The following is a 7315-nucleotide window of genomic DNA, read 5'->3' as shown; positions in this document are numbered from 1 at the left end:
AAAATTGAAGCCTCACTGCCACAATAAAAAATGCGACCCCGTTAGCCCGCTGTTGTTCTACTAGCGTGTGGAGGCAGCGGTTGGTATCAATGCGGCCGCTCGATGGAACCGCATCATCGAGTGGCCACTAACTGAAAAAGACGGCACGCTGAAAGGCTTTTCCTTAGAGCCTTTACTTCGTTCCTTGTCATTCAACGTGGGTGCATTGTGTTGTTATGGGCTGTGTACAGTACAAAATAAAACAGACTATTGTGAATGGGCGAGACCCTTCTGCGGCCACGTAATTGGTGACAGCTTCAAAAAGCATGTGCTTTCGCTTTGTGTGGCAAGAAATGAGTCGAATGGAGCAAACTGTCCATTTTACCAAAGATCATTTGGTGACGAAAGAGGTCGAGCACAGTGCATCGTGTCTCCAACGCCACTATATCAAAGACAAAAGAACACCGCTAAGGAGAACACAAAGATCAGGAGACTCGGTTAAAAAAAAACTAAACATTTTGACAGATTTTCCAGTCTGGTTGGCTTTGAAGACTTTTAATAAACTGCACATCTCAGTCTCATCTGCACAACAAGCACAGAACTTGACAGAAAAAAAGAACAACGCACGATATTCAAAGAACTCATCATGAACGGCTACCCAAAAAACTTTATTCAAAAAAACATTCGACGTCAAAAACACGACCACATGCGTCAAGAAATCAACGCACATGAAGCGCTGGTGGTCAGCCGGATAATGTATCAATTACCTTTAATTTCCCCCTTAGCATCACAACTTGAGCGTCTCGAAGTTGTCCACAGAAAGGGCCTAAGAAGAGCCATTAGAGTTCCCCAGGCGGCTGCGAATAAGGCAGTACTTCATGAGTCCCTATCGAAACCTCTTAGCCTTATCGCTTCTCAGAGACTATTAATGCATCTTGACCGCTTAGGAGAGACGGTAGCTGGGCGATCCCTTTTCCAGCGGCTCTGCAAGAGATATGAGTCGAAGGCTTACTTGGCACTCAATACTCTTAGTTCTTTAGGCATTAATGTCCGAAGGCAAAGGAAACGGTTGGAACCCCCCTGGTCTTTTCCGACCCTCGACTGTAAGGTTACAATTACCCATGTGAGCGCAAAGCGCAGCTCTCCTTTGGCAGCAACGCGTTCGCTTGTGCTGGAATACTTGGAAACAGAGTATGCCTGCCATCTTCAAATTTTCACGGATGGTTCTGTGGACAAGGTCAAACAAGCTAGCGCAGCGGCTTTTTACATTCCTTCTTTGGACTGTAAGTGGTCCGTACGCTGTACTGCTGTCGTATCCTCCACAACGGCTGAAAGTGTTGCTATTGAGGCGGCTTTACGGAAGTTAGGGTCTTGTCCGGCTCAACCTGTTGTCATCCTAACTGATTCAAAATCTGCCCTTCAGAGGTTAGAGCGCGGATTCTCTAATGACGCCTTGTCTATAAGGTCTCTGCGCTTGGTGGAGAATCTGCACAGCAGAGGCTTTATTCTACATTTCCAATGGGTGCCCTCTCACACAGGAGTCAACGGTAATGAGGTGGCAGGCAGTCTCGCCCATTAAGCTCTCTCAAGGATTCCATCAAAAAAAGTACCTCAAGATGGAAAAAGTCTCTGTAGGCAAACGGTGCTCGATCACTTCAGTACCCTGTGGAGTGCGTCCCACAAGCCATGCATGACCACGGGACTGAGAAGATCTCAGGCGACCCTTCTACATCGAATTCGCACGGCCTCTGCTCGCACTCCTGCATGGATGCTAAAGACCGGCATAGCATCGTCTCCGCTCTGCTCTTTATGTGGTGTGTGCGGGGATATCAAACATTATATTATGTACTGCCCAGAGTACAACGCGGTAAGGCATGTGATGTTCGCTTCCTTCAAGAAGACAGGAACCCGTCACAGCACAGTGCAGGACATTGTCTACCCGAGTGGAAACCAGACATGCAGAAGGGAGGCTGCACGCCTCCTTTTAACATTTCTGCATAACACGGATCTTGTTTTTAAATGGTGACAGCAGGAACGGACTATGACCTACTGTGATTGAATGTGTGCGTAGATGGTGTCTTCCGGAGTGGACTACTTTATACTGTGAGTGAATGTGTGTATGGAGTGTGGCGCTACAATGGCCTATGCTCTACTGTGACTCAATATGTGCATAGATGGTGACTTCTGGAGTGGACTGTGATGTGAACTGTGTGGTTGATTGTGTGCATAGATGGTGACTGCGGGAGAGAATGTGTGCTATTATAAGAGACGGTGCGCTTAGCGGGGTAGATGCGGCATTGTTAATATCGAAGGGATGCTGCGGTGGAGCAATTGCCGGCAGAGAAAGCAAGGCTAACCCCACCTGTAGCATTCAACACCTCAACTCAACTCAACTGAACTGTTGGCTTAGCATATTCTGTTAGCATTTGTTGATAGGAAGTTCGTACAATTTTTTTAGTGCTTTCTATGTACTGTTGTCAGTAGAAAATGCTAGAAACCGAAAATTTTTATCATGCGAACAAATGTCTAAATTAAGTACTGCAGCTTAACAGGACGAAGCAACTAAAGCAACCTTGGACACGAAACAAACATTAGCAGTCAGTCTCTTAGCCGAGCGTATTAATATTCGTTGATAGGAAGTTGATACAATTTTCACACTGCTTTCTATACACTGCTGTCAATAGAAATATACTAGAAAAAAATTGCTTTTTAGGAAAGGGAACGACTCAGTAACTGGCTCATATATCTCGGTGGACACCCGAACCCGCCGTACGGGAAGGGATAAAGGAGGGAGTGAAAGAAGAAAGAAAGAAATAGGTGCTGTTGTGGCGGTCTCCGGAGCAATTTCGAACCCCTGGAGGTCACTGACGCCACACGGACGCCGTTTGCGTTTCAAAGCGACAGAGGAGCTTCGAGTATCGAAAAAGCTGTAAGAGCTTCGGTCCCATAATCTAGAATGTGAGCAGGAACAGCTTTGAGCACAGGTGAAGCACCGGCGCAGTGCGTCTTCTGCATTTCCAATAGCATCTCCTTCAATGCAAACACGGTACGAAGATATGTGGCGAGGAAAAACGCTGTGATAATTTTATTTTCTATTTTCCAGTACTGCAATGACTTTGAGGAAACCGGGAAATAAATGCGGAGTTTTAAACTAAGTAGACGCGCGAAAGCATGTGTTTATTCTTCGCCTCTCCTTACTGGCATCTGCATGTGCACACAAACACGGTTCTCGATCGCTCTTCATCTTCACACCCTCTCTGCTCGGCAGCAGCGGGCGCGACGTCCTCTTCCCATTGGCTACACCTGGCTCGACGCTCCTACGAACTAACCTGATCGAGCTTACCCGAGTCACTCCAAGGCTTCACACAAGATAATCTGTGTGTGTGTGTGTGTCTGTGTGTGCGCTTGCGTGCGTGCGGTTTGTTTACTTTGTTTCCATGCCCGCACTTCCAACGTGGTAAGCATTACTTAAATAATGCCTTCCTTTCCCTTGATTCATGATTATACGCACTCCTTCAATAACAAGAAATACTGTATATTTTGGGGCGGACGTGATGCAGAGCCGAAGACCACGAAAGGCAGAGCCAATAATTAAGGTAGCGCACAAACGACTACGGTAGCGAGACTGCCAACGGGCCTCGCTCGAGTAAAAAGCGTACAAGGCGCTCAATGGCATGATGCACGCGCGCACAAAACAGAGGCGATGCGGCAGCACGGGCTTGCACTCTTTCGCATGTCGCTCTAGGGCGGCGCGCGGACGCTCGCGTTCTCAAGGTACACACACGTACAGTAAATGGCACGAGGCACGACCGTGGTGGTTGCGTTTCGATGGAGGCAAAACGCAAAAGGCGCCCGCGTGCTATTCCGGAGCCCTCCGCTACGGCATTCCTTTCTTCCTTTCTTTTTCACTCCCTCCTTTCTCTTTTTTCACTCCCTCCTTTATCCCTTCCGTACGGCGCGGTTCGGCTGACCAGCGAGATAAGTGAGACTGTCACTGAGCCGTTTGCTTACCTCAAAACGAATTTTCATTTCAAGCTGTGCAGAGTATAGCAAGCCACACAATATGCGAAAATTAAAAACCGAAACCACTGGAGCTGGCCAACATCATCATTCCCGATTCTGCGACGCAGTTACGGCGAAATAACTAAAGCCTTAGAATCAGAAAGATGGTGCCGCCGTGCAGCGACCGCGGCTCTCCGCCTGAGCCACATGGCCTGAGCTCAGCTGCGTCGCCTGCAGCTACTTCGCGCCCAGCGTTTCGAAAGCTTTCGTTCGCAGCGCCGCCAGGAACAGGTGGTTGCGAGTAGCCACAATTTTTTTTACTACATCACTAACGATCAGCTGCCTTCGTAATTAAAAGAAAATTTGGCGTCGTTTATTGCACGGCGCATGTGGCAAAAATAACGTTACCAGTTTTATTTTAAAGCATTTAACGTTACGCGACTTTAGCGCCGTCTTTTCGTTCGCCGGTGGTGGGGTTGAGCGCCCCCATGCGTGCTATCGGCCGTATCCTACACTACCTCTTTTAGTACGCTGTAACGCAGTCTTCGTGTCGTGTTTTGGCGGTTGTAGCTGTGGTAGCTTTCTTCAGCTTGTTTTTCTTGATTGTGCGGCATCGTTGGTGTTGTGGTAGTGTGACTGAAATCGTAAGCTGACAGATGGCCCCTGCGCTGCGGAAGACGTTCTTACGCGCATGGAGCTCTCAAAAACTTCTCTGACGTACCGCACCCAACACCACGCCGGAGCGGCCGGCCCCCGACGCCCGATAGAAGCAACGGCGGCAGCGATCCGGCTGGCGTAACTTAAGTGGCGGCCAGGCTGCGGTACCAATGTTGCCAGACTGCGAGTTTTCAGCGTTCATTCGTGTCATCCTGCACCGCTCCTTTTGGCACTAGCATCAGAGCTATATGGCGAGTGCAAGAATCGACCCATCGGTTGGCGAGGTCCATCTGGCCATCAGAAGCTTCGAGTCGGAGCAAGCGTTCCTCCGGGAACTGAAGCTGACGCCGGAGTCAACCCTTGCTCGACCATCGAACAACCAGCGAGGCCGGCCTGCGACATCGGAGTTTTGAGGTGTCTGCAAGGACCTTGGTTTTAACCCCAAGAGTCCTAGCTGCGAAGGCGAAGTGGTGACTTTTAATAGGAAATCTGCGAAAGGGAAGCGACCCAGCTTCCGCTGCAACAAGTGTAGAAGGCAGCTATCCCAGCTGAACGGCACCGCCGTTTTGCAAGGCGTGCAAGGCGACGGCTCTTTTTTTGCATGCAAAGACCGCCTCGGACGCCCCAATGTCAAGTTGGCAACGAGGGAAATAATATGGATAACATATTGTATGGCGAAGGGCCTCACTTCTACCCAGACACAGGAGCTCGTGTTGAAGGGTTTCAAGCTGAGGAACGACGCCAGGAGCGACTGGCGGAACTACATCCGAGAAGTTCTCGAGCAAGAGCACCAAGCGCGGCCCCCCATGAGAGGAGTCGGCGAGGAGGTGCAGATAGAGGAGACACTTTTGCGGGGGAAGCGAAAGGCGAACAGAGGTCGGCTCCTGACCGGCGATGCAGTACCCCCGAGGCACCGCAACAATTACGGTGGTGTGGCCGACAAGGGCCCGTGGGTGTTCGGGATGGTGTGGTCAGACTGGAGAGCTAAGACTTTTCCAAGTAGAGAAAAGGGACGCCGCAACGTTGGGCCCAATCATCGCCGCCAACATCATGCCAGGCACCACTGTCTACAGCGACGAATGGGCCGCCTACAACTGCATCCCCAGCCTGCAAGACGGGAACGGAGCTCCCTTAAACTTAGACTGGCACACAGTCAATCACACCACCAATTTCGTCGACCCGCTCACAGGGGCCAACACTCAGAGGATCGAGAGTGCGTGGCAGAAGGTGAAGCGTAAGCTTGTGCGGAACGGGCAGAAGACCTCCCGGGCCGTGCTGCAGTCGCACCTATCCTGGCAGTGGTGGCAATCCATCAACGGTCGCACCAAGTACCAGGACCCGTTTCTGCGGCTGATGGAGGCGATTGCACGGCGCTACCCGCTCTAAACCATCGCCACGCAGCCGCTGTCGCCGATCTGCACTCCCCTTTGAAGTCGACTCTGCAACGCCGACTTCAGCGACAGCACCCGCTGTCGCTATTTTTTTTACCGGCTCCTCTCGGAGCCATTAAGAGCTGCTTAGGCAGAGGCGCTGCTGCCCGCTCCGCCCGAATTCTCTCTCATGCCACAGTGGCAATTTCTTGCCGGTCTCAATTATGCAATCTCACATCAGAGGCAAGTAAAACACAATCATTTTACTCTCAGTGCCTTGCAGGCTCGTTAGAGCGCAGTGGGTATGCACGGACAAAAACATTATAAGATCACCAATTCGTCTAATGTATGCAATCTTTCATAACCAACTACGAAAGAAGCTAGCACATACAAAATTTCCTGCATTTTAAAAAGTGGTTAAAATGCTGTAGTAATTGAGGTTCTGGGAATTGAGCTTCTGAGCGCCGGTCCTGTTGTCTTCTTTCTTTGTCCCTCGTCTCAGCGCTGTTATTCCCAGAAGTGTGCACCAACTAGCTCAAATATCAGTTTTTTTTGAAGTAAGCCACACCAGTATGCGTACACCGCCTAGCGGCCGGCTCACCGGCTCAGGCTTTATGGGAATTCCCGATACTGTCGGAAGCGTATACGGTATCTGAAAGGGGATGGAGAGGGTGGGGGGGGGGGGCGTGTGTATGAGGAGGATGGAGAGAAAGTGGCAACACTGTGTCCGTCGAACTCGTCTGTAGACATCTAGCGTGCAGTCTGGCAACATTGGTACCGCAGCCTGGCCGCCATTTAAGTTACGCCAGCCGGATCGCTGCCGAAACGGCTTACCGTGATTGCTGACGAATGTAAGTACTGAAGTACTGAAATGTAAAATGACATTTGTGGTGTGCCGTGGGGATGCATGAGGGTTCTGAATGCATTCAGGCTTGGTCTTTACGTCTTGTTCGCCGTGAGTTGCGAAATGCGAGCACGACACGATCGCTTGCAGAGAGGAGGTGTTCTGAGACGCTTCGTGCCAGCTAAGCGGCTTTTAGATTCACCCCCTTGCGCTCTTTGCGTAAGCACCGTTGTGAATAAGTTATGTGATAGAATTTGGTTGCACGCTGAGAACTGTGAGGCACCGCTTGATTCGTTATTCTGACTGAACAGGAGCAGCGCGTAAAAAGACCAATCGAAGGAAAAGGGCTTGTAGCGGCTTGCGTCTTTTAATTCTGCTTCATGAGTGTTTACTCGATATGGAACATTGCCCGTTCTATGTCGCAGTCGTAGGAAGTGCTACGCTCCTTAATACGTTTGGTCAA

The 7315-nt window shown here is 50.2% G+C and overlaps 1 pseudogene; it reads left to right on the top strand.

The window, feature by feature from the left end:
* The first annotated feature begins 5444 nt into the window (after nt 1-5444).
* On the top strand, nt 5445-6024 carry LOC144095583 (uncharacterized; annotated as a pseudogene).
* The last annotated feature ends 1291 nt before the right edge of the window (nt 6025-7315 follow it).

This window comes from Amblyomma americanum, chromosome 1, assembly GCF_052857255.1.
Source record: "Amblyomma americanum isolate KBUSLIRL-KWMA chromosome 1, ASM5285725v1, whole genome shotgun sequence".
NCBI classification, from domain to species: domain Eukaryota; kingdom Metazoa; phylum Arthropoda; class Arachnida; order Ixodida; family Ixodidae; genus Amblyomma; species Amblyomma americanum.
Note: the sequence above shows the minus strand (reverse complement) of the source record. Positions and strands in the feature narration are given on the sequence as shown.